The sequence below is a fragment of the Mus musculus genome, chromosome 4 (genome assembly GCF_000001635.26).
Source record: "Mus musculus strain C57BL/6J chromosome 4, GRCm38.p6 C57BL/6J".
NCBI classification, from domain to species: Eukaryota; Metazoa; Chordata; class Mammalia; order Rodentia; family Muridae; genus Mus; species Mus musculus.
The window spans coordinates 120,807,734-120,833,520 of NC_000070.6; the positions used below are offsets into that span (position 1 = coordinate 120,807,734).

Consider the following 25,787-nt stretch of genomic DNA (forward strand, 5'->3'; position numbering starts at 1 on the left):
CCATAACTCCCATACAATAATAAGAATAATAATTACAATGACAATAGCTAATACCCATTTAGCCATCACTGTGAGCCAAGGATAAATCTAAGCCACTTATGTTACCAACTACTCTAAACTTCTTCACAAGCCTCTAGCAGGCATGATCAACCATTTGACATCGTGTCAAGTGACATTGTCATCTACAAAGTTTGTTCAAGAAAAGATCAAGTTAAAATAAAAATCACAAAATTTCTAGCTCCATCTTCATTTTACATAGGATGTGCAGTAAATTTAGTGAAAACATATTTCTGATAAAGCTGCATCCATCTACTACCCTTCATCTTCTACAGTCACTAATGTCAAACAGAAATCATTCTCAATGTCAAGGCCTTTTCAACAGCTGATTCCAACTTCCCTAGACATTTCTGTTACTACTCCTGCCTGTCATTTACTCATCTCTTTATACTCTGAGCAGAGTGACCTATTTACTGTTCTCCTCAGTGCAAAAGTTGCACAGTGAATCATGACCTTGTTCTTAATGCCTCAGTCTTGTTCCTACCTCCTGAAGTCTGATCGAGCCAGTTTTATTGTTTACCCTCCTAAACTGAGGTCTCCTCTCTTGATTTTTTTTTTAAGCTTAGGCTATAGCTTTGACTGCTCTATATAGCTGAAAATGACCTTACATGTATGATCCTCCAGTATTTACCCCATCTCCTCCTACCATGGTAGGACTGCAGAGTCATGCTACCACTTAGGGTAATCTTTATGAATGCTAGGCAGGTACTCTACCAACTGAGCTACAATTGTAACCCATCACACATCCTTTGAATCCTATGTCCTTTCTTTGCACTTTGCACATCAGTTCCTAATACTTGGTATATACTGTAAGTATCCCTACCAGATTGTTAAATCTGGATTAAATTTTACTTGTGCATTTTTAAGTTTTCACACACACACAAAAATATGTAAATCTAATGAACTATTGAAAAAGAATGTGCAAAGCCACCAGGATCTCCTCAGATGTAAGAATTATATAGTATAGGTAGAGAAAGGAAAACCTAGTTTTATCCAAATATTTCTATGTAATTAACACCATGGAAATGGGAGCCAAATGACAGTACTTTCAGTAACAACAACAAAAGTAAATCAGCTGCCCTTTTCAGTAACAACAACAACAACAACAACAAAAGTAAATCAGCTGCCCTCTCAACTTACAATACGTAACTTTGGGTCAGTTACTGCATGGAGAGAAAGGAGATGAGCATAATAAACAAGTAGAAACTGACCAAGCACTACAGAGCTGGCCTTAATACTAAGAACAGATGAAAAAGAAAAGGAACGTTTTGCATAATGTAGACATGAAGTACATACTACTCAGCTGTGTCTATAATCAATTTCAATCACAGAGTATTTCAAGACTTAATGTTTTATAAGTTATATGGTTCAATCCCTCATTCTTTCAATAAACTGATTTTTCATTTAGATATATGATAGTGGTTAGAAAAACTTCAAGAAACAGGCTACCAAAAATAAACAAAGAACAAAAATTCACAGCTACCCATGAGCACACATAATAATGCCATTTTGCGAGGTGGGAGAAGTTGGCATAAAGTATTACTTTAAGCATACACAGACAAGGATTCCTACTTTAGTCTTGTCAAATGTTAAAAATCTTTATGTCATTAAAATGTCACCTTAAGAACTCATTTGAAGAACTAGGCCCAAACATATGTGAGAACAGCTTGCCCTTGAAGTGTATTAATAACAAATAAGAATTAAAAAGCATGAGGTGGAATGCAGGTGTTATGCTGTGTACCTTATTTTACTTCTTTGTTAATGCATAAAAGTCACCCAGTTCTCTGGGACACCTCAGCCAGGTGGGCACCATTAGCTTCCTAGCTGATTCTCAGTTTTAAGAACAAGCAACTGGCTGAGGCAAGAGATTTTCAATCCCCAAAGGGACACTAGGTCTGCTGCCACAGCAAACATCTGAACCAACAGATCTACGTGTAGACTACCAAACCTCCTTCATGGTCTACTTCTCTGTTCTGTGTCCCGTACAGGTGTACCAAAAGAAACATGAAAGATAAAATCACCCAGACATGATTAAAACAAGCATGCAATGAATTGAGTGGGACTAAAAGCTCTGATTTTAACACAGGCCAGACACTAAAAACTTGAAATCTTAATAGAGCCCAACTCTCTCTGGCCTCAATTGTTCCAAGAAAAACTAGACTAGATCCCATGACTCCAGGAGGGCTGCAGATGCACTAGAGTGCTTGCCTAAATTATTCTTTCAGTCTAATTTAGCATTAACCCAACTCTGGGGATAAATTTGGGTTAAAATAATCTGATTCACAAAGACAACCACAATCTGCTTCAACAATGATTTTTAGGAGCTATGGAATGTAGCTCAGTAGTAGAGGGCTAACCTAACCTTTATAAGGCTCAGGATTTAATTAATACCTAGTACTGCAAAAAGAAAAAGGAAAGAAAAGCAAAAAACAAAAAACAAAACAAACAAAAAGGAGCAGCAATAATGCTCTTTAGATTTCTGAAGCCCTTCCAAAAGTATACAACTTGGGTTTTTTTCTGTTGTTTTTACCCTTTTTCAGATTTATTTTTATTTCCTATGTATGCATATTTTGCCTGCATTTATGTATAGGTACCACATGCATGGGAAGTGTCTGAAGAGAGCAAAAAAAAAAAAAAAAAAAAAAAAAAAAGGCCTGGTTTGGAATCACAGGTAGTGGTGAGCCACCATGTAGTTGCTGGAAACTGAACTGTCCTCTAGAGCAGCAAATGTTCTTAAACACTGAGCCATCTCTACAGCCCAAGTACACAGCTTCTTGAAAAGGTGGCCTAGTCTAATTTTAGGAATAAAAAGCCTAGTCACCAAGGCTGTTGTTTTCAAGCATACACTGTCTAGGAACTAGGGTATTACTCAGCTAAGTTAATGTTAGCTTTGCTGAACCTTCTATCTGAATTAAGTTTTTCAATACACAGAGAATAAAATAAAATAAAATAGATCAACATCAATCCCTCAGATTGACCATGCCTGAGAGGAAGTAACTTAATAGGACAGGAAATTTAAAAGAAAGAAGTCACAAAATATCAACTAGGAGGGGGTGCACAATCCTAAAAATAGGTAACACTAGACATGTGAAATAGGTGTGAAAGGGGTTGGGGATTTAGCTCAGTGGTAGAACGCTTGCCTAGCAAGCACAAGGCCCTGGGTTTGGTCCCCAGCTCTGAAAGAAAGGGAAAAAAAAAAAAAAAGACGAAAAAACAAAACAAAACAAAAGTGTGAAAAATGCCTCCATGAGGGTCTATCACTTACACTACAGAAGCAATACACAGTATTAACTGTGTCAAATTTATGTTCATGCTTAGATTTTATTGAGTCCTATTTTCTTCTTTAAAGTCTTCAGTCCAATATTTACTTGTTCTCTACTATTCTACAAGGTGTAACTACTTCCCAAGCTCCCAAATAATTGAAGACAGAAAGACCACGACCTCAAAGCAAACAAAAAATAAATAAACAACACATCTCTGCTAAGCAATCAGCAATAAGAACTTACCCACATGAAAATAAAATGCACACCTCAGTATCCAATAAGAACAGGTTTCCCATTCCCAGTCTTTATTTGGAGAAGCTCCTAAGTTTGATGACATTTTTTAAAGCAGCATTCCATTAAAAAAAAGGGGAGGGGGAAAAGACCAGGAGATGACTCAGTGGGAAAAAACATTTGCCAGGCAAGCCTGATGACCTGAGTTTAATCCCTGAACTCCTTAAGTGGTCATCCTCTGATCTCCACATGTGCATTCACACATACGCACGCACACTCGATCACTGTATCCTATTCTGAGGTCCTTAATTTGATGTTTGTTTTTTTGAGGCAGGCGTCATGTATCCCAGGCTAGCCCTCAACTCCCTATTTAACAGAGGTTGTCGAACTCCTGAATCCTCTGAGACTCTCAATTTTTGACACAGAGGTTAAAATTCCTTCATAAGAATCTTGATGATGGTTCAATAATCCCAATATATATTAAATAGACAGAATCGAGCTGGTGAGATAGCTCAGCAGGTACTTGTTGAGACCTGAGTTTAATCTCTTAAATCCATGGTAGAAGTAAAGATCTGACTCCTAAAAGTTATCCTGTCTTCCACACATATGCCATTTCTTATGCATGCCCACACTTACATACATACACAAAATAATAAATTAACTTAAATACAGGATCCTGTAAACACAAATGAGAATATGCAGGTGAGGTAATCAAACATTATTTTATAAATATATCACAACACCAGCATTTTCTTTGATGTCACACCTATCTCCCTAAAATACTTAAGGCCCTCAATTAGCCTGCATCAGCAACAGACAATATTTATGCAAGTATTCATAACGTGCAGAGAATTTTCAATATACAAGACCTCACTCAAGACTCACCGCTAAATAATGGTGCAGGGATGTAGCTCAGGTAGATCATTTGCCTTGTAGGCACCAGGCCCTAGTTTCTATCCGCAGCTCTGAGGCCAAATGGTGTAGACCAAGAATCTCAACACACAGGAGGTGGAGAAAGGTCAAGAATTCAAGGTCATCCTTGACTAAAGTATTCAAGACCTGCCTGGACTATATATGGTGGTAGGGGTGGGAGACCTCAACAGGTAAAGCCTTTAAGCCTTTCGATCTAAGCCCCCAGATCCCACATGGTGAAAGGAAGGAACCCACTACTGAAATAGTCCTATAACCTACATGTACAGCACACCATGATTGTGACCTCACTATCATCACCACCACCACCACCACCACCACCACCACCACCACCACACACACACACACACACACACACACACGCAAATGTAAAAGACTTTTTAGGAAGTGAGGAAGAAAGTGGGGGCTGGAGAAATGGCTCAGTGAGAAAGTACATACAAGCCTAAAGACTTGAGTTTAGATTCCCAGCATCCATGTCAAAAGTCAGGCATGGTGGTATATAGGCCTGTTTGTAATCTCATAACAAGAAGGCAGAAACAAAAGGACACTAGGGTTCACTGGCCAGCCAGTCTAGCCGATTGGTAAGCTCCAAGTTAACCGAGAAATTCTGTTTTAAAAGAAAAGCAGTGGATGATAAAGGAAATCACCCAGTGTTAACTCTGTCCCCAACACACGAAGGCATGTGTACACAGTTCACACACATATACCATCCCACTCACCAAATTGCTATTTCTGGGTCTCTTTTCTGAGATATTGCCAGGCTGGTATTGAATGATCTTTTTGCTTCCCCCTTCCCAAGTATTGTGATTAAAGGTATGGATCACCATGCCAGGTTTATGAAGGGCTAGGAATCAAATCCTAAGCTTCCTATATGCTAGCAACTCTACCAACTAAGCTGCACAGCTAACAGCCTGTTAGCCTGTTAGACCCTATAGTTTTATAATTTAATATTTTTATGTTTACTTTGAACAGGTGATTTGCCCATACTCAAAACTGATTTGAGCACAGGACTCTCAGCTTTAAAAAATTTATATTCTACTGCCTCAAAATACTGTCTATCACCAGACTGGACAAGCTAAAAAGGTCCAGGTGTTAGGCTCTATCCAAGCCTCCCTGGCCCTCACCTCTCTTTCCTGCCACTTCCAATATGAGTTATGGTTAATTCCATAAGGTTTTTTGCTCTTTATCATATAAACTTTTCCTCTTTTGTATAGAAAACATTTTCAAGTCTAATGTATTAAATGAGGAATTGTATGTCTTTCAACGAAGTATCAAATGAGGGGTTCACAAATGCCATTCAACATTCAATATACAGGAAACACCTTAGCTGCTTCAGGCATTTGCACAGGTGTGCCTGTGTTTTCCCAGGTAATGGATGACCTTTAAAAAAATGGAAAAATTGGCTTCATGCTTTAAGTAACTAGCTCTCCAAAGTTCTAGATTATAGTTTTCCCTCAGCCTCCCTTTTTCTCTCACCTTCAATTTTATCCCTCTGTTACAGACCTCTCTCAGAGCCAAAAAGGTCACTAAATCTTTTTTTTAAACCATATATACAACTTGAAACAACTAGTATGTACCAACAACCTATACAAAATAAAGAAGTATCATTTGAAATATAACATTTGACACATAATCCTTTCTCTTAGGACTTAAAATTCCCCCAAATTAATAGTTTCTTACCATCAGCATTCCAATACTCCAAGGAGTTTCACAAATACAACTACTTGAACTCCTGAAATACCATTTTCTCCACTAAGAACCCTTGAGATTACAAGGGTGACAGAATGGCATGCAAGGAACTCTGAATCTGTTGGATCATTCACTCAATTATCATATCAGAAAGATTTAGGAAAAATTGTCCTGGGGCTGGGGGTAGGAAAGCAAGCAGGGGAAGAAGAGAATGAATGCAGGCCTATTACTCCTTTAAAAACTCCTGACCTGAACGAGACCAGATTCCTCGTAACCACTGGACTAGAACACCCAGAAGTAGTCTTTCATTTTAAGAGAGCTTTTCAGTTCCAATCTGCATAAACAAACTTTGTCCTTCAATCTTTCAACTCCTCAAGGTCACTTTTCAGAGCAGCGGCAGAGGCCTGCATCCAGGAACTTGGGCTGTTACCCAACTCCAGCTGCACATATCTACACTTACAGCCCCAATGGATCCTATCAGGTAAACCCTTCCCTCAAGAGGAAGCAAGTGAAGGCAGACCAACACCTTCCAAGTTCTCCTCAGCCAGGCCTGCTCCTTTTCCTGTCCAGGGACGGCTGCTGCCTCACTGCTCTAACTGATCTGCAGCAGGAATGTTCGAATGACCTTCATCCAACATTTCCAAATAAAGAGAAAACAAAGAATTGCTTTTTAAAAACCAGACATATTACAGATCTTAGTACATGGACTGATGATTTCACTAACTCACAAGAACTGACTTGTTACTGATTAGCAATCTACAGAAGCTTCATATCCTTAAAGAAAGGGGTAAACACCAAGGGCAAAAGGCTACCTAAACATTTAACTTTTCTAGTCACAAACTGCAGGTAAGCCCTTTCCTTATATACTTCATACTGAAAACAAAGGCATCTGCTTAAATCATTTTAAAGCACCCAATCAACAGCTGACAAAAACATGGTAAGCTTCTCACTCCCAGTATTAACTGGATGCTAAACTAGTCAGCATATTAAACTAAGATGAACAATGAAGACTTACTCAATTGATTCTTATTAAAATCCAGAGACAGATAAGTAGATCAAGAAAGTTACAGGAGAATTTTCATGCTGGCATGTGGGCCTTCCCCCATTAGAACCTGAATCAGTTGCTAATCATATTTTCAAGCAATTGAAAGAACAATAATGTGCTTCTATCTTTAAAACATATGTCAACCAAATGCATGGAAAAAAAAAAAAACCTCTTAAAACTCATCTTATTCTGTAGAAAAGCTTCAGTGCACTTGAACAAAGGAAAATTATTTGGAAAACAGTTAAGTTTACCCAATGCAAAGACAAAGTGCTTTGCTTCTGTATGCCCATGAAAACTGATTAGCCCTTCTTGCATCTGTCTTGTTGATATTAAACTAGGAAAATCTTAGTTGAAGGGCATGCAAAAGCTAAACAGAGCAAGGTAATCTAGGTGCACCAAGAAGGTATGCACGGAATGTAAAGTGGCCATTTTCTGAAACAGTGCAACTTGTCTACACTCTCTGAAGCTAAATAGTCTCTATCATCTCAACACAAAACAAAGAATTAAACTTACCGAGAACTGCATTAATTTTACATGGAGTTATTTATATCTCCTCGGACAGGGAGAATTTAAGTCACTCCTATCCCTCCCCCCCAAAAAAGAACGGAGGACAAAAGGCAGCAGAAGATGCAGAAACCTGAGAATGGAATGTTCATTCCAGTGAAAACCCGAACAGCTGTCCTCCCACCCCCCAGCAAACTATTCGCCATTTTTCTTTGTCTTTCAGCTGACCCCTGCCTCAGTGAAAAACTCTGAGGCTCCAATGAAGCCCTGCAGCCTCCTTCCACTTTAACAGTCAAAGGCATTCAATCTAGCCTGCTATTTGACACCAAACCTTGCCTCCGAAGCAGTCCCATTGGCTGAGCTGCTTTATCAGCTAAGAATACAAAGCCATGATTGGCTGTTCACGTCATCAGTTACCTCCTTTGTACACTTCCTGTTTTAAAGTTACCTTGAGAAGCAGAACAGGGGTCAGATTCTTCACTTCAAACCCAAGAACTTAAGGATCGGAAATATTTAGCAAATGTACACAGCAGACACATATGGTCTCATGCGCTTCTAAAACAGGGGAGGGCAAATTTAGAATTGTCCTTTAAAAAACGAAAGAAAGGGTCGCTACATTTCCGACCTAAAGGATTTTCTATTGGCTATGGAGTTCCATTTAAAAAATTGAAGGTAATTTCACTGCTTCTGATTGGCCCTGAACGGTGTCTGTAAGATATTGCTACAGTAACCTATGGCAGTAAACCAGAAAAGCAATGTGCAAAAGCTTAGAAAGTTGTAATCATCTATTTCCAGGTTTTTGTTTGATCATTATTAACAGAATAAAACCAGGTTGAGTTAATAAAAGAAAAACTTAATAATATCAAAGTGGAGCTATGCCGGTACAACAGTCTTCATGATTTCTAAAGGTACCTTTGTGTTTGTAATTTTAAAAGCATAGATTATTACCAAGGCAATGCATTTTATTGTAAACACCAACAAATCGAAATAGGATGTTTTGGTGGGTAAAGTTGGTTGCAGAGGCCTCAGCATTTCAAAAGAATCCTATCACAATGCTCTACTCCAACTTACTCAAAGTGTAATGGGGAAAAGCCTTCTATGACATCAAAACTCTGACTCAGGTATGGGAGCACATACCTGTAATCCCATGTAACCAGCAGGGAGGATGGCGCAGAAGAATTCAGAATTCCAATGTGATCTACATAGGAAGAGCTCTGGGTTTTTGTTTGTTTGTTTTGTTTACTTTGATTGTTAAATAAGCAGCAGGACTGCTCTCCAGAGAGATTAATAGTTTTACTTGGCTCACTGTTGTTTCTGGAAACATTCTAGGGTGCTGAAGGTCACCAGGGATAACACAGGGTTGTCTAGTATTCGGGGCTCTACCACTAGCTTTTAATTATACGACAAGGACTAAGTTTGAGCCATAGTTTGCCCATCTGTAATACAGGTCGTACACACTGTAAGGACTAAATAAATATATACAGTACATTATACTGTGCTTGAATAAGAATTTAAAAAAATATAAAGTGCTAAATGACATCCAATTCTACCTTCTGCTTTTTACAGAGAAGACAGACATCATGCAGAACCAAACAAGCTTTGTGCTAAGCCCTAGCCATACTTTGCAGTAATTTCTCTTCTGTGTCCTGCAGCCCTGCAGCAGGCAATTCCACAGCTGTAAAGAGCTGTGTAAGAGGACTTCCAGCTGGAACTAAAACTCTCTGGTTTTTAGGCCGGAAATCCAGGCTTTCACCACCAGTCACAGCCGAGGTCTGCTTATTGTTCCAAAAGTCTGCCCTTCAGCTCTGCTTTTGATGTACCTGATTAAACCAATCAAGTCCCTTGCTACTCTGTGACGGTCTTGGGCACAGTTTTTATTAGTCCTTGGCAGTGTACAGGAAAAACATTTCAACTCCTATTTTTCATCAGCAGTCACCACAGTAGAATTCAAACCACAGTAGGAAGAGAACACAAATTATCCTTGAATTTGCATTTGGCAATCTGACCTATTCACTTACTATAGCTTTCTCCTCCCTAGCTGATATTACTGTAGACTAAGTGCCTCATGGGATATCTGGGACTCTAACTCCAATTCTTCCCTAGCCCCAAATCTTGGCAGCCCTCTATGCTACACAATTGCATCAACTCACCATAAAAAGCACTCAAATCACTAAGAGAAAAAACCAGTAACTCAGGTTACACAATTCAAGCTTCAGTGTTCTCACAGGGGCTGAGAGCTCATTCTTGGCCACAACACTAATTTCTGACAAGCAGCTACATCCTTATTAGCTGTTTGATATTAGCTACATTACTTAGCCACTCCTGAGATCATTTCTTGTTGAAAGTGATAAAATAGTATTACTTCACAGGAGTATTGAGATAAATGAGAGCACTGAGCAAATCTGGAATGTGGTAGGTTCTCAATAAATACCTAAGCATACTACAGTACTTTATACATACTATAATTTGTTTTTCAAAATATCTTTACTACCACAGGAGATTCTTCAAGTCAGCAACTATGTCTTTCTTACATCTATTCCCAATGCTCAGCATGAATATATAGATCAGGTGCACATTTGTAATTCTAGTACCCTGGAGGCTGAAGCAGGAGGAAGGACACCCTGGCTGCACACAGTAAGCACTAGACCAAAGCTAAACAACAAGATCCTGTTCAGATCCTTCCTGTCCCCTGAAAAGATATAAACTACTCTTGACTCTAGCCGCTGTGTCAGTAAGTGACAGTAAGAGCTGAGCAGCACTGCAGAGTGAATGTCCCCATCTGCACTAACAAAAACAGTCATGTAGGAACATTGCTCTACGGCACTGTGGAGCTCCAGATTTAAAAAAAAAAAAAAAAACAAAAAAAAAAACACAAAAGTCAGATTATTTTAATGCCAAATCTTTGCATCTTAATGTTTCAAACCTTTTAAAAATTATAAACACATCAGGCTGGGTATCATGGTGCACACCTTTACTCCCAGCCTTTAAGAGCCAGGGGCAGGCAGATTTCTGTAAGTTCAAGGCCAGCCTGGTCTACACAGTGACAGCCAGGACAGCCAGGGTTACAGAGGGACCCAGTCTCAAAAGTTATAAGCAAATTAAAGAAAACCAGAAGCTATTCACTAGATTATAGCTTCTGAGCCATTTCCCCCCTGGTTTAGTTCTGAACAACTATCAGCTACTTCCCATATCAAACCTACCTCAAGATTCTGTTTTTTAAAGTATTAACATATTTTCAGAAGACAGAAGTAAGCAAACGTGGCAGTGCAAGTCTGTAACCCCAGCTACAGACGAAGGCAAGAGGATGGTAGGTAAAGCTAAGGCCAGACCAGGCAACTTAGTGAGACACCATTTTAAAATGTAAGAGGTACTGAGGACACAGCTAGTGGCTTAGTGGCAGAACACTTGCCTAGCACACATAGGGTCCTAGGTTCAATTCCAACAGTAACAGAAAGCTACCCTAACCATTAGTTTTTGTTTGTTTGTGTGTGTTTGTTTTTCAAGACAGGGTTTCTCAGTGTAGCCTGGCTGTCCTGGAACTCACTCTGTAGACTAGGCTGGCCTCGAACTCAGAAATCTGCCTGCCTCTGCCTCCCAAGTGCTGAGATTAAAGGCGTGTGACACCACTGCCCAGCACCATCAGTTTTTAAGATACTCCCCAAATGCAGCCCAGAACAGTTAGAGTAATGACTATCATCAAATTAAAGTAATATAGCACTGGTGCTTAGAAAATAAATGAATGAAAGAAAGGAAAAAGAGGACCTTAGGTAGATGATACACCTAAATTACTTGGCTAAAAAATAATCTTCAAGACCAGCCTAAACTACATAGTACCAAGCTAGCCAGGGTTACATAGTGAGACTCCTCAAGAAACTAGACAGGGCAGGTAGAGACTCCAAGGCATAAAATGAGACAAATGGATGAGAATTATTCTGGAGGAACTTACTTCAGCTCTCAGCTGTCCAAACATGGGGATAAGCTGCCTAGAAAGCTATGAATGGGGTTATTAGTCACAGGCTGTTTCAACACTTGACAAGAATATGTAAAGTCAAGAAAATGAGCAGCCACGTGGAGTAGCACACAAAAAAAGCTTTGCACTCCAATTCCTCCTTATCATGACTGTGTAGCTGATGACCTCAAGCTTGTTAAAGGTCTACTGCAGCAAGTCTCCAGTACTGTAACATCTTACAAGGTTGGAAGACTAGAATAGTTTAATTTGTTCAATAACTACTTACAGGCACAGACCCTGAATCCCAAATCAGAATCCCAGCATTCAGTAGGCAGAGACAGGAGGATTTCTGTGAGTTCTATGCCAGACTGATCTACATAGTGAGTTCCAGGACAGTGAGGCCCGAAACAGCCTGTTTAAAATACGGGGGAAGGGCGGTTAAGCCTGCAAGAAAGGGGGAGAGAGTAAGAAGAGGGAGAGGGAGTCGGAAGGGAACTATTAAGATTCTTTGAAAAATATAAGATTTGGTGCTTGTAATGTTATTTTATTACTACTCCATGTATGGGCTGTGGAGGTCAGAGGGCAATGTCTAGAAGTAGGTTCTCTCTTTCCACCACAGGTTCTAAGGATCAAAGTTAGGTCATTAGATTTGCAAGGCAAACACTTTCACCCAGTGAGTCATTCTGATGGTGCCTGGGACTCAGTGGTTAATGACACATACAGAATAACAATAATGTGCCCCATACAAGCTCAAAAAAGATGTTATTAATTTTAACTTATTTTTTATTAGACTGGAAAGCCTTTGACATATTATTAACCTCTAAGAATCCATGTCATTCTTGAGACATACGTCATTCTCAGGAAATTCCTTCCCAAAGAAAGACCCAGGTGTCCTGCACAGAGTACTTATTTTTCATTCACAGACTACCCTAGAACAACCACCTGAACTCCACTACACAAGGATCCTAACACAAATTCTTTACTAGTTCTCACAAACACACATGTACAAAGGCCTAACAATTGTAAAATAAGAAACTACATTTGACTTGGTCACTAGTCAGCAACGCATTTTTGTGGAAAGACTCCAGGCAACCTTATTCAGCTGGTGTTCTAAAATAGTGAAGAGCTCAATGCACTTGCTGGGCATGGCAGTACATTCCTTTAGTCCCAGCAGAGGCAAGGGCATCTCTGTGAGTTCAAGCCAGCCTCATCTACATACTGAGTTCCAAGACCGATGTAGCTACGTAGAGAGACCCTGCCTTGAAAAAGGATATAAAGTTTAATGCACATGTTTTTCTTTTTAAATTTAGTATTACTGAAAATGATGTTAAATTATCACCAAAAACAAAGTATACTGCCTTACAGATTACTGCCAACCAAGCACACTCTGCTTCCCAAACTGTGCTGTTTCATAATGAACAAGCTCTATGGTACTTAGCCCTCGGGGAAGAGTAGGAATTGTTAAGACAGTTAAAAGTAACAAAGATAATCACCTGTGAAGATAGTATATACCTCATTAGCCCTTGGTCTTTTAAAATGGACACAACATTGGCAAAGAATTTCACTTCATACAGCTCACTGAGTTTGGGGATTGGAGCAATCAGGTATCATGAACAGCTTGGGAAACTCACAGCTTTCCGCCAGTGTCATGATACAAAACAATACATACAGTAGTATCATTTGAGTAATTTTATTTTTTACCTTACTGAAACACTGTACAAGATCATTGTTTATAGTTCATACTCAGAGCAATCCTTATATACTGACTTTAAATGGACAGTAAAACTTAAATAGGACACCTTTATGTACCTTTAAGAATTATTTTTTTTATTTATGAGTACACTGCAGCTGTTTTCAGACACACTAGAAGAGTGCATCAAATCCCATTACAGATGGTTGTGAGCCACCATGTAGTTGCTGGGAATTAAATTCAGGACCTCTGGAAGAGCAGTCAGTGCTCTTAATTGCAGAGCCATCTCTCCAGCCCCTTTTATGTACCTTAGACATTGAAAAAGTAAACCTTTAGTTTAAACCGATTCTAGAAACATTCAAACGTAGAAAAGTTAGACTGTGGTTCACCTCTCTAAACTACACCTGAAGCTTTTCCATTACAAAGTTCTCTGCAGACTGGGTGCATGAGGCCATTCTGGAAATGGGTCCAAGTGCACGTCACTGCTGAGAAAGATGAAAGGTGGGAATGGTACAACAAATCTTGCAACCTGACAAAAGGTTTTGTTGGCAAGCAGATTTTTTCCCCACACAATGCCATTTTCCTCTTACTTTAAAAAAAAAAAAATCCAACTTCAACTAAAATTTTCTACATTAAAAAAACTTAAAAAATTACTGGACAGAATAATACTGGTTGTTTAACTTTAATAATTGCTTTTGGCAAATATGAAAATCTTTTCATTCCCCCTCCATCTTTACTTTGATGCAACTAGGAGTTAGCAGAGGGTATCATGAGATAACTCTTCTCTGAAACAAATTTCCCAACCACTTTGAGCATTTAGAAGTTTAAGACTGACCTCACACTGACCTGTGGAAAATCAGCCTCTAAACCACAAATGATTTAGATTTCTCTTTCCTATCAAGTGGTTGCTCTCCCAAGTGGAATCCCGCTGTACACAAGGAAAGAATTATAAAAGACCTCCTTGTTGAGGAAGCTCTAACTGGATGGCACATTTTATGCAGTTCCAAAAAGAAAATACGGAGTTCTCTCATTTACTAAGGTCCACAATGTCATCTTCTCATTCTCTATTATACTCATTTCTTGTAATTACGACTTACAAAGAAAAGAAGAGAAAAGGAAAGAAAAGAAAAGAAAGCGCAGACAAGACTCTACCCCAGCACACACAGTAGAGACTGCAGAAACTACAGAGACACAATTTTTTCCTAGGTCCAACTTTAAAATCAGCTGCTTTACTGCCCCTTCCCAGAGGCACTCTGTGGTCAAAGCATAATCCATTTCCTCCTGTAAATGATCCACCTAAAGGATGTTGGGAACTTTGAGTCTCTGCAGGAAAAATACTAAAATGAACTGTACATTATTAACCTTCCTAACTTGTCAGTCCATGCATGAGAAACTAAAGTATATGAAAGAGTCTGTAAAACATCAGATAACTCAGTTTCCTCTGAAATAAGGAGACTAGAAAAGAACAACTTGCTAGCTAAGAAATGTCCTTAAATTGTAATATCTGCGGCTGGAATAAAATTCAAGGTCATTTGTGACCATAAGTATGTCCTCTGCCATTCTCCTTCCAATGAATGAGGTACACTTGAACTTATTACTTAAAGTCACCACTGGAATCATGTGGTAGTGCACTTTCCTGACATGTGACTCTGGGCACTGTACCAAAGAGGTTAAAGAAAAGTCAACACATACCCTGTAGACTCAATATTCAGGAGCCTGGGGCAAGAGAATCCCAAGTTAGATGCTAGCTTTAGCTACACAGGAAGACTCTGCCTTTGTTTTTATTTCATTTTAATTAACTTAGAGACAGAGTCTCATATATTCCAGGCTATCATCAATCTCCTGAACCTTCTTTCTATGTCCTAGATGCTGGCATTACAAGTATTCATCACTGGGTTCAGCTTATTAGATGCTAGTGATCAAACCCAGGCCTTAGTACATGCTAGGTTCATACTCTACCAACAAAGCTACATCCCCAGCCCAAGAGCCTGCCTTTAAAGGGTCATCTCTACCACTAAGTCAATGCTTCCATAGGTGAGGCAATGCTGTCCAGTAGAATGAGGTTCTATCAAGTGACCGAAGATAGACATGGCTTGGCTTTGCAAAGCTAAGTGACTTCAACAAGGTTCTCTCTTTAGAACCTTAGCATAAAAAACATGCCTAAAAGCAGCTGAAGATGCAAGGGTTTTCCTTTTCCCACAACAGTCTGTGGCATCAAGGTAATACAGAGTTTAAATACAGGGGTTCCAGCAGGGCAGTGATGGCACAGGTCTTTAATCCCAGCACTCAGGAGGCAGAGGCAGGTCGATCTCTGAGTTTGAGGCAAGTCTGGTTTACAAGAGGGAGTTCCAGGACAGCCAGAGCTGCACAGAGAAACCTTCTCTACCGCCCTCCCCTGCCCGCACCTCTCTCTCGCACACACACAAAACCTAAATAAATAATAAATAAGGGCTCCAGCTGGTCTTGGTAACACCTTTAATCTCACCATTCCTGAGGAAGGAGGTGGATCTCTATGAATTCCAGACCAGCCTGGCCTTATATAGTGAGACCACCATCTCAAAAAGGAAAATAAAATAAGCTCCAGGTTGGCATGGTAGCTCACCTGGTAAGAGCTCTTGCCACAAAGCCTGAGGACTGGAATTCCTCCCATGGATTTCACATGATGGAAGGAGGGAATGAACATACCTACAAGCTGTCCTCTGACCTCCAGAATACTATGGCTCACACACTCACATGTACATAATAAATTAAAATGTAATAAAAATTTCAAAATAAAAAAGAATTAAGAGCTCCAAGATCCCAGAGTGGTGGGACTCTCTGGGAAATCTCATCAGTTAGGATGTGGATCTAGAAGAATCTGGAGTGAAAGGTCATTACCAGCTACATACAGAGCAAGCAAGAGTAGCCTGGACTACAGGAGAACTTGCCTCAAAAGAAAAAAGGTAAAGAAAGAGTAAAGAGGGAAGAGGAAGACAGAGAAGAGGAGGAGAAGGAAGGATATGAAGTGGGAACTCTAAAAGCAGTGTAAGGATGGAGAATCCCATCTGTGTCTGGATCTGGGCTGTCACTTACTAGCTGTGAACTTAACCAAATTCCTCGTGGTTTTGTCTTCCTTTTAGAGTCTCACATCTTACAGGCTGACCTCAAATTCCTGGGCTCAAGCAACCCTCTCACCCTAATCTGCACGGCTGCTCCCACAACAAGGACAGTACACCTGACTCCAGCAACTTACAAACTCTTGCTTGTTCCCTCACAGAATGAGGATGGCACTGCCAATATCTGTGTGACTGTAAAATATACTCATACACCCAGGTAAGCACGCGAAACAAGGTCTATTACTCCTGAGTTTGTCTCACCTGCCCTCTGAACTGAAAGTTAAGAGAGATCAATTTTAAGGGGGAAGTGGGGTAACTCAGTTGGTAGAATGTTTGTCTAGCAAGCACAAAGCTCTGATCCTATATTCTTCTTAGACCAGTGAAAATTTCATATATAACATCTCAAAACTAGCATGATCCCAAATCCTGTAACCCCCAACTTCCCAATTATGCAAATACATTCTACAGCTGACTTTCTGATTCTACTTAATGTAATGTTAAAATGGCATTCAGCCTCTAAAAGTTGATACACCTGTCCAGTGGGATCCGGCTGTTTACCTGTTTCCCACTCTCCATTTCAGAACCCAGAATGGAGTCTGGAGTTCTACACTAATCCTCCGGGTTTCAAAACCCAAATTCTTACAGCAGGCTCCCTAATCCGATTCTGTCCTTCTGGTCCTCACTCCCACTACTTCCATACCATGCACTCAGACTTCTACTCAGGGTCATTCCCAAGCTGGATCAATTTCCAAGTCTAGCACCCCTAGGTCTCGAAGACACTTCTGTTCCGTGTTTACAAAGCAGGGGCTTGCACACCCCATCTTGTAGTTGACCGTGCCTCTGGTATTAGTAGTGACCCCTCCCCGTTGCAGGCCACACGCCAGGCTACCACTCTCTTTCTCCTCTGGGCCTCCGGCTCCGTCCCGGAGACTCCCCGCCACGCTGGCATTAGAGGGACCGTCGCCCTGCCGCCAGAGCCTGAGCAGCTAGCATCCCGACAGCCGCCAATTCCTTCATCACCCCCCAGGCCGGAGCCGGCGTGACCAATAAGGTGCCAGGTCCGCGGCCTCCCCGCCGCCGACCAATCACGAGCGAGCCCCCCCGCCGTCGCCTTCCGCCAATGGGAGAAAGCCCGCGGGCCCAGGCGCACGGACCCCGCGAGCGCAGCCGCGACGACAGCGGCGGGCCCGGCGAACACATAACATGGCGGCGGCAGAGCCGACCGAAGTGCAGCGGCGGCCGCAGAGGGAAGGGAGCTCTCCGCCATTGGCGGGAAGCACCGCCCTCACTGCCGGCCGCCCCCTCTCTCTCTCCCCTCCTCACCCAAGCTTTCATACACTCACAGGCCTCTACTCCGGCGTCCAGCGAAGAAAGCAGCCGCCCCCGCGCTGCTGCGCCGTCGGGCAATGCAGAGGCCCGGGCGCGGCGGAGGGGAGGGGGAAGCGTGCGTCACGAAAAACCGGAGCGCGTGCGGAGCGGGGGCGCAAACAAGATGGCGGCCGCGCCGTTTGTACCGTCTCCCCTGCCCCTCCCCCCACTCCGCGCCTCGACTCCCAGCAACGCGTAGTGCGCAGCGGCTGAGGTGCCTGAAGTCTCGCGAGAATTGTCTTGCCTGGCCAAGCGGGATAGTGAGAGCGGAGACTTTTGGGGCCCCGCCCCTTCCCAGGGGCGCGGGAGGCGTTTCTCGGTGACCTCCGAGGACGTTCTATATCCTTGAAGCTCTCAGCTAGGATGCGCTCGCTTCTGGGTTTTAGGAAATAGTTTTCCGTGTTTTGTTCTTCAAGGAAATGAATGGTAGGGAGAGAAGAACTTCGCGGGCATGGAAAATTTAAAAAGCCGCCTGGGGCTCAGCAAACCGGACGACCTGAATTCGATTCTTGGAACCCAGGATGGACCAGAAGAACAGAGTCCTGAAAGCTGAACTCTGATCATTAATGTGCGACGCGCGCGCGCACACACACACACACACACACACACACACACACACACACACACACACCAGTAAGTGAAGAAATAAAATTTCCAAACAACCAAAAAGGTGACATTTTAAAACGTTAAAATTGGCATAAAAAGGGCTGGAGAGATGGCTCAGTGGTTAAGAGCACTGACTGCTCTTCTGAAGGTCCTGAGTTCAAATCCCAGCAACCACATGGTGGCTTACAACCATCCGTAATGACATCTGATGCCCTCTGGTGTGTCAGAAGACAGCTACAGTGTACTTACATAAAATAATAAATATTTTTTTTAAAAATTGGCATAAAAAATTAAAGAGTTGGGAGGTGGCTCAGTAAAGTGCTTCCTACAAGCATTAAGACCTGCATTAGCCCCCCCAACACTCCATAAGCCACTAGCACAGTAGTCTCCCATACCTGAAAGGCTTGAAAAGAAACCTGCCAGCCTAGCTAAATAAGCAAGCTCCTGGTTCAGTGGGAGGCCCAGTCTATACAAATAGGTTGGGGCCAGCGCGGTAGAACTGAAATTCCAGCACCTGGGAAGACGGAAGCAAGAGGGTCTGTGAGTTCAACGCCAGCCTTGTCGAGTTCCAGGACTTCCAGAATTACGCAGGGAAATCCTGTGTCAAAAAATAGGGTGAAGTTTCCACTGAAGACATCTAGATGTTGCCTTCTATGGGCGAATGCATTCCATGCAAATACATTAACACAATATGTATGGCTTGGTGTGGTAATACATGCCTCTAATCTTGGCACTTTAGGCTGAATATGGAAGCCAACCATTTTGGGGAGGTGGGGGTGGGGATGGGGAAGTGTAGTATTTCACAAGGCCTGTCTATAACTGGTTGTCCGGTGCTCATTATGTAGTCCACACTGACCTTAAACTCAGCTAAATCTTCCTTACTTAGCCTCGGGGTCCTGGGATTACAGACATAAACTACCATGCCCAGCACACACACACACACACACACACACACACACACACACACACGAAAAGAAAAGAAAAAAGAAAAGAAAAGAAAAGAAAAGAAAAGAAAAGAAAAGAAAAGAGAAAAGACAGGAGGCAGAGGCAAGCGGATTTCTGAGTTCGAGGCCAGCCTGGTCTACAAAGTGATTTCCAGGACAGCCAGGGCTACACAGAGAAACCGAAACTCTGTCTCGAAAAGCCCAAAAAAAAAAAAAAAAAAAAAAAGAATTTTGTTTTTACTGGATACCCCAAATAAGAAATTGTATTTTGACTGAGATGTGGGTGTAGATGAGGGTGAAGTGAATAATTAAAATGCCTATGGCCCTGGGAAAGACCTCCTGCTCCAGAAAGAAAGAGAGGCAGGCCTGAGGATGCAGTTCAGTTGGTAGTGAGTTTGCCTGGTATGGAAGCCCTGGTTCAGTCTCCACCATGGCATAAAACCTGGTGTGGTGGAACATGCAGTTAATCCCAAGACTCAGGAGATGACTAGAAAGATTAGAAATTCAAAATAGCTGGGTGGCAGTGGTGGTACGTCTTTATTCCCAGCACTCAGTGACAGAGGCAGGTAGATTTCTGAGTTCAAGGCCAGCCTGGTCTACAGAGTGAGTTCCAGAAGAGTCGGAATCTCTGCATAGTGAATTTCAGGACAGGGCAGAGAGAAACTCTTGTCTCAGGGTGAGGAAAAGTTCAAAAGCAAATTAACTAAATGGTTTAGCCAGTAAAGACACTTGCCTCCAAACCAGATAACTTGAAATCAGTGACTGAGACTCAAGGGGTATCAAGATAATCCTCTGCTAACTAACAGTTAAGGGGCGGGAAGGAAACTTAGGTAAACAAAGAAAAACTTGAGAAGTCTACAAATATTTGTTTGAAAATTATGTTTTTTGAAAAATGAAAAATTGGGGACTTGGAGAGATGGCTCAGTGGTTAAGAGCACTGACTGCTCTTCTAGAGGACCTGAGTTCAATTCCCAGCAACCACATGGTGGCTCACAACCATCTGTAATGAGATCTAATGCCCTCTTCTGGTGTGTCTGAAGACAGCAACAGTGTACTAATATACATAAATAAATAATTTTTTTTTTTTTTTGGTTTTTCAAGACAGGGTTTCTCTGTGTAGCCCTGGCTGTCCTGGAACTCACTCTGTAGACCAGGCTGGCCTCGAACTCAGAAATCCGCCTGCCTCTGCCTCCCAAGTGCTGGGACTAAAGGCGTGCGCCACCACGCCTGGCTAAATCTTTTTTTTTTTTTTTTAAATCTGTGTTCTGCTACACAGAAACTTAAAAAAATGTAAAAATTGCATAGAAACAGCCCAAATTACTAGAGATTATACTGTAATTAAGTATGGACAGTTTACAGGGGCTGTACCCTGCTTCCCTTCAGAGCCTAGAAATTAGGTTGCTCTTAGAATTGAAGTAAATGCAAGTCTACATAGTAGAGAAAATATCTACTTAAGAACTACCTACTTAAGAAATAATGTGCCGGGTGTGGTGGCGCACACCTTTAATCCCAGCACTCAGGAGGCAGAGGCAGGCAGATTTCTGAGTTCGAGGCTAGCCTGGTCTACAGAGTGAGTTCCAGGACAGCCAGGGCTATACAGAGAAACCCTGTCTCGAAAAACCAAAAAAAAAAAAAAAAAAAAAAAAAAAAAAAGGGACTGATCACGTAGTTCTACAACAGAACATGTATTCACTGTGCACAGCACCCTGGGGTCAATCTCCAGACCAGAAACAGTAGGAGGGACAAAAAAAGAGTCCATTTAGGATCCTAAAAGTAGCCTGTACTACTTCTTAACCCTTTGCTTGCTGATTTCTGACTACTATCTCCCAGGGGATGAGAGGGCAGTGAGCAAAAGGACAGAGACAGTAGCTATTTGTCAGTACTATTCTGATGTTTTAATGGTCAGTATTATCACTGATAACAATACAGTAAGCACAATAGATGAACAGGAGTCCTTGCTTGCTGTGAGGTGTCTATGGTCTTTGTGCCTCTGTCTCTAAAGCCTTTCCTGTGTGAATCCCTAAGGAATTGAACTTCCAACCCTAATCTCAGTATGAGTGGCCTTGTTTTGAAGTTTGGTTTATCAGTTGGTTGTATACATATATATATATATATATATATATATATATATATATATATATATATATAATTTTTTTTTAATTTAAAGATCAGCATGCAACAATGTGACCAGCCAGCTTCTTTCTTCTGGCCCCTGGCCTCCCTGTCCTGCTGCCATGTCTTTCCTCCACATAATGAATTGAAAACAGAAACAAAACCGGAGAAAGAGTCATATGGAACAAAGTGGTTCGGGGAGACAGATGACTAGGCTGTCCTCCAGTCCCCACCATCAGGCTCTATGTACCTACCTCTAAACTTTCTAACTACACAAGCCACAGACATTTCTCTTTGTGCTTATTACCATGTTAACTCGATCGCTCCAAAGAATAAAGACTTATCCCTGATTAATAAAGAAAGAAAGGGGATGTGGAAATGGTTAGCATGTTGCATTTGTTGTACTAGTCAGGATTTTCTAGAGGTATATGTATGTGTAAAAATAAATACTGGCTTAGAAGCTGTGGTCCAGTTATAGTTGTCTCCAGTAGTCCACAAGGCTGGATGCCTCAGCTGGTCTCAGCGTATGGTCTCAGCGTATGTCTGAATCCCAAAGAAGTAGGCTCTGACAGCAGTGAAGGACAAGAGTGGGCACAATGGGCTGAGAGCAAAAGCTTCCTTTATATAAAATGCCACCAGAAGGTGTGGCCTAGATTTAAGGTAGATCTTCCCACCTCAAAAGATCTGGGTGTAGGATGGATCTTCCCATCTCAAATGGTTCAATCAAAAAGAAACCACTCACAGGTATACAGACTCACTTGAGTTTTAGGTAATTCCAGATGCAGTCAAGTTGACAACCAAGAAAGTCTTACACACTCTTTCCTGATGTGACTGCATGCTGGCTCAGCAATGTCGAGAGGCTGGTTCAAATGCCCGGACTCAAGCCACCCTCCACCTTTTTAGCCTCCTCAGTAGCTAGGACTGCAGGTGTGTGTGTCACTCAAACCAAAACACCCTGTATTTCTCTGTATAAATTAATCCAACTCTGATTTCCATAAATAACGGTTTCTGTGAGTGTGTGACCGTCAAAGCTCCCCAGTACTTTGTTCCACTCTCTGCTCACTGTAAAAATCAGGCTTCTGGGTATGAAAAGTTAAAGATCAGCTCTGGGACCATAGTAAATTCCTTAAGGTTCTAAGCACTCCAGAGAGGCCAGATGGATTTCAGAAACCACTTCCTTGCATGGCACACTGCTTTGGAACTGAGAGACAGAGGGATGAAGGATCAGCTTTATGCTGTTGGAGTTTGAGAGAGAGAGACACGTGTCTTATGTGTGGGGGTGCATGTGTATATATGGCTGTGCATACATGTATGTATATATACTCGTGGAGGCCCAAGGCTGACGTTAAGCAAGTTCTTTGTTCACTCTCCCTATTATTCATGGAGGTGTGGTCCCTTCAAGTAGACCCAGAACTCAGTGATGTGACTAGTAAGGCTAGTTGGCTTGTTTCAGGGATTCCTTCTCTGCCTCCCAGGTGTTGGAATTGGAGGTAGGGGTATTTACATTTTAAATGTAAATAAAGTAAATATCTAATATAAATAAATAAGAAGAATTGGAGGTAGACTGCTGTACCCACCCCGTATTTATCAGGTCTTTATGCCTGCACAGTGTATTAGCCAGGGTTCTTTAGAAGAAGAAAACCAACAAGATGAATATAATTTATTACATTCCCTTCTGCTTAAGTAGTAACAGTTGTCTCACTCCTGAGAGGCGGAGAGCCTAGCAGCTGTTCGGTCTTTAATGCTGGGTGCCTCATTTACTTGGAGTAGTCCCACAGTAGCTGTCTTACTGCACAGGCTGACAACCCAGTAGTTGTTCAGTGGGCGCCTAAGCAGTCCCAATCTGGTGCCAGAAACCTGGAAGGTTCCTGGAGAGCCACTGGCTGTTAGTCAACGGTAGAGGCCTGGAAATGTTGGTTCTGTTATCAGTGAAGGAAGCATGAGCAACAACAACAGGATAGATCAACGCAGCTACTAAGAGGCAAGCTGAACGGGCAAGAAGAAAGGCACTGAAAGCAAACAGCTAGCTTTTCTTCTTCTGACCTGCCTGCGCCTTTTAAACCTGGGCTGCTCCCTGAAGGGGCCTCCCACACTCCTTAGTGGGTCTTCCCAAATCAACTGAGGCAATAAGATGAGAAGCCCCCTGTATTAGTCAGAGTTCTCTAGGGTCACAGAACTTAAGGAATGTTTCTACATATTAAGGGAATTTACTGTAATGACTTACAGTTTGTAGTCCAACTAACCAGCAACGGGTAACTGTGGATGGGAAGTCCAAAAGTCTAGAAGTTGCTCGGTCCACGAAGCTAGCTTTTTGAGCTGGTCTTCTATAGAAGTAGGTTCTAACAGATATGCTGGCAAGTAAATGCAAACAGTCAAAGAAGATGCATCTTCCTTCTCGCAAAGTCCTTATATAAGCTCCCAGCAGAAGGTGTGGCCCAGATTAAAGGTATGTACCACCACACCTGAATCTTGGACTTGCTTTGTCCCAGGCTGACCTTGAACTCGGAGCTCTTCAGGTGCAGTCTTCTGGGATTGAAGGTGTGTACTACCTTGCCTGGGGCTAAGCTTTTCAAGGACACTATGCCACAAGACCCCCTTGTCAAGATCCTGGTTAGAAGCCTGTGTCTTCCAACCTCAAGATCTGGATCACAGGTGTGCCCTCCATTTCAGGATTGTAGTTCATTCCAGATGTAGTCAAGTTGACAACCAGGAATAACCGTCACACTCCCTATTCAGGTGATTCTAATTTGGGGCAAACTGACATTAAAACCAGTCATCACACATTGCAAGAATTTTATTCACTGAGTTACCTCCCTAGCCCAGGCTATCCGTAAATTCACTGTGTGTGTCCTAGGCTCACTTCAAACTCTCACTCAGTCCCTCTGAATGGGATTACAGGATTGTGTCACCATCTCTGCTTTAAAACAAACAAACAAGCAAACAAACAAACAAAAACAGGTTCTTACCATACCACTCTGGCTAGGCTGGAACGTGACAAGAAGACCTGGCTGGCCCCAAACTCACAGAGGTCTACCTGCCTCTGCCTCTGGAGTGCTGGGATTAAAGTGTGTGTCACCACTCCTTATAACTATGTTTCTCTTTTATAGTAAATATTTTATTTAATGTGTAACTATAATTCATTTTGATGGACAGTTGAGTTATTCCCACCTTTTGGGTGCTATGACTAACGCTGCTTTGAATAGCAGTGTACAAGCAGAATGTGGTAGCTCTCACTTGGGAAGCTGAGACAGGAAGTTTTCCATGAGATCAAGGTTAGTTTGAGGTACAAAATGAAACTCTCTTTCAATACAACCACACACAACTTAATGTAGCGTGTTTTAGAGTGTTCTTTCAGCTCTCTTGAGGCTTAGATCTACAAGTGACCTTATGAATTATATGGCAAGCCTATATTTAATTTTTTGAGGAAGCATCTTGGGACATGTGGTGTTTTGATGACAAGCTGTAGGACAGACACCTGTTGCCTCAATGCACAACCCACATCCCTTTGGCCTTTCAACCAGTAACAGCATGACTGTTTCCCATTTTGCTTTGCTTTGTTTTGTTTTGTTTGAAACAGGGTTAATATAGCCCAGGCTGGCCAGGAACTTCTATGAACCTCTTCACGTAGTTAATCACACCCTTCTCCCCATACCTTCACCCCTTTTAGGCTTTAGAGCCATCCTTCATCTCTCTGTGGTCCAGCCTCAGGGGGCATAAAGCTGCATGACTATAACTCTCAGATCTCTGCTGAGGGGAATTGTAATTGATCAACTGGCAGCTACAGAGCTCTAAAATCCATCCTTCCTTACTCTGAACTGAAGTCTTCCTCTTCCCAGGCTGCTCTCAACTACAGGGAACAACAGTTTTAGAGAAGACCTGTTCCCAGAATAGGCAGTACATTTCTGACAGATGATTTTGACTCAAGGATACCTCAGTACCCTCACCAATTTTTTCTACAACCACATTGCCCTCTATATGGTTCCCTCTGAATGTCTTCCCTTCTCTCCATCCTTCACTAGGGGTCAACATTGTATCACTGCCCCCCCATTCTCCAGTGTGCCCCCCAGATGAGAAATCCACCCCACCCCCAACCCCGCTTTCCCAGTTCATGCCCATTTTCTCTCACAGGTGTTTCTTTGTTTGTTTGTTTGGTTGGTTGGTTGGTTGGTAGTTGGTTAGTTTTGATGAGGTTTTTGCATTATGCTATCTTGGTCTCTGCCCTTCTGAGGATATGTACTGACTCGAGGGGAGACTTACTTCCGTAGTTGCTCTCCTACGACCTACCTGAGAGGAGCAGGCACATG

The 25,787-nt window shown here is 41.9% G+C and overlaps 1 protein-coding gene across 13 annotated transcripts in view; it reads right to left on the reverse strand.

The window, feature by feature from the left end:
- The window catches only part of Nfyc (nuclear transcription factor-Y gamma), a 74,145-nt gene extending 50,299 nt beyond the window's left edge, over nt 1–23,846 (reverse strand). For 3 of the 13 annotated variants that reach the window (XR_003954890.1, NM_001277095.1, NM_008692.4), the window contains exon 1: nt 17,797–18,008. The gene's annotated coding sequence lies outside the window, so the exon portion shown is untranslated. Of the gene's footprint in view, nt 1–7,728; nt 8,048–17,153; nt 17,515–17,776; nt 18,009–23,707 lie in introns of those variants that run through there. The other 10 variants (XR_003954891.1, NM_001048168.2, NM_001357194.1 and 7 more) reach the window with 10 other exon arrangements.
- Nucleotides 23,847–25,787: the final 1,941 nt, after the last annotated feature.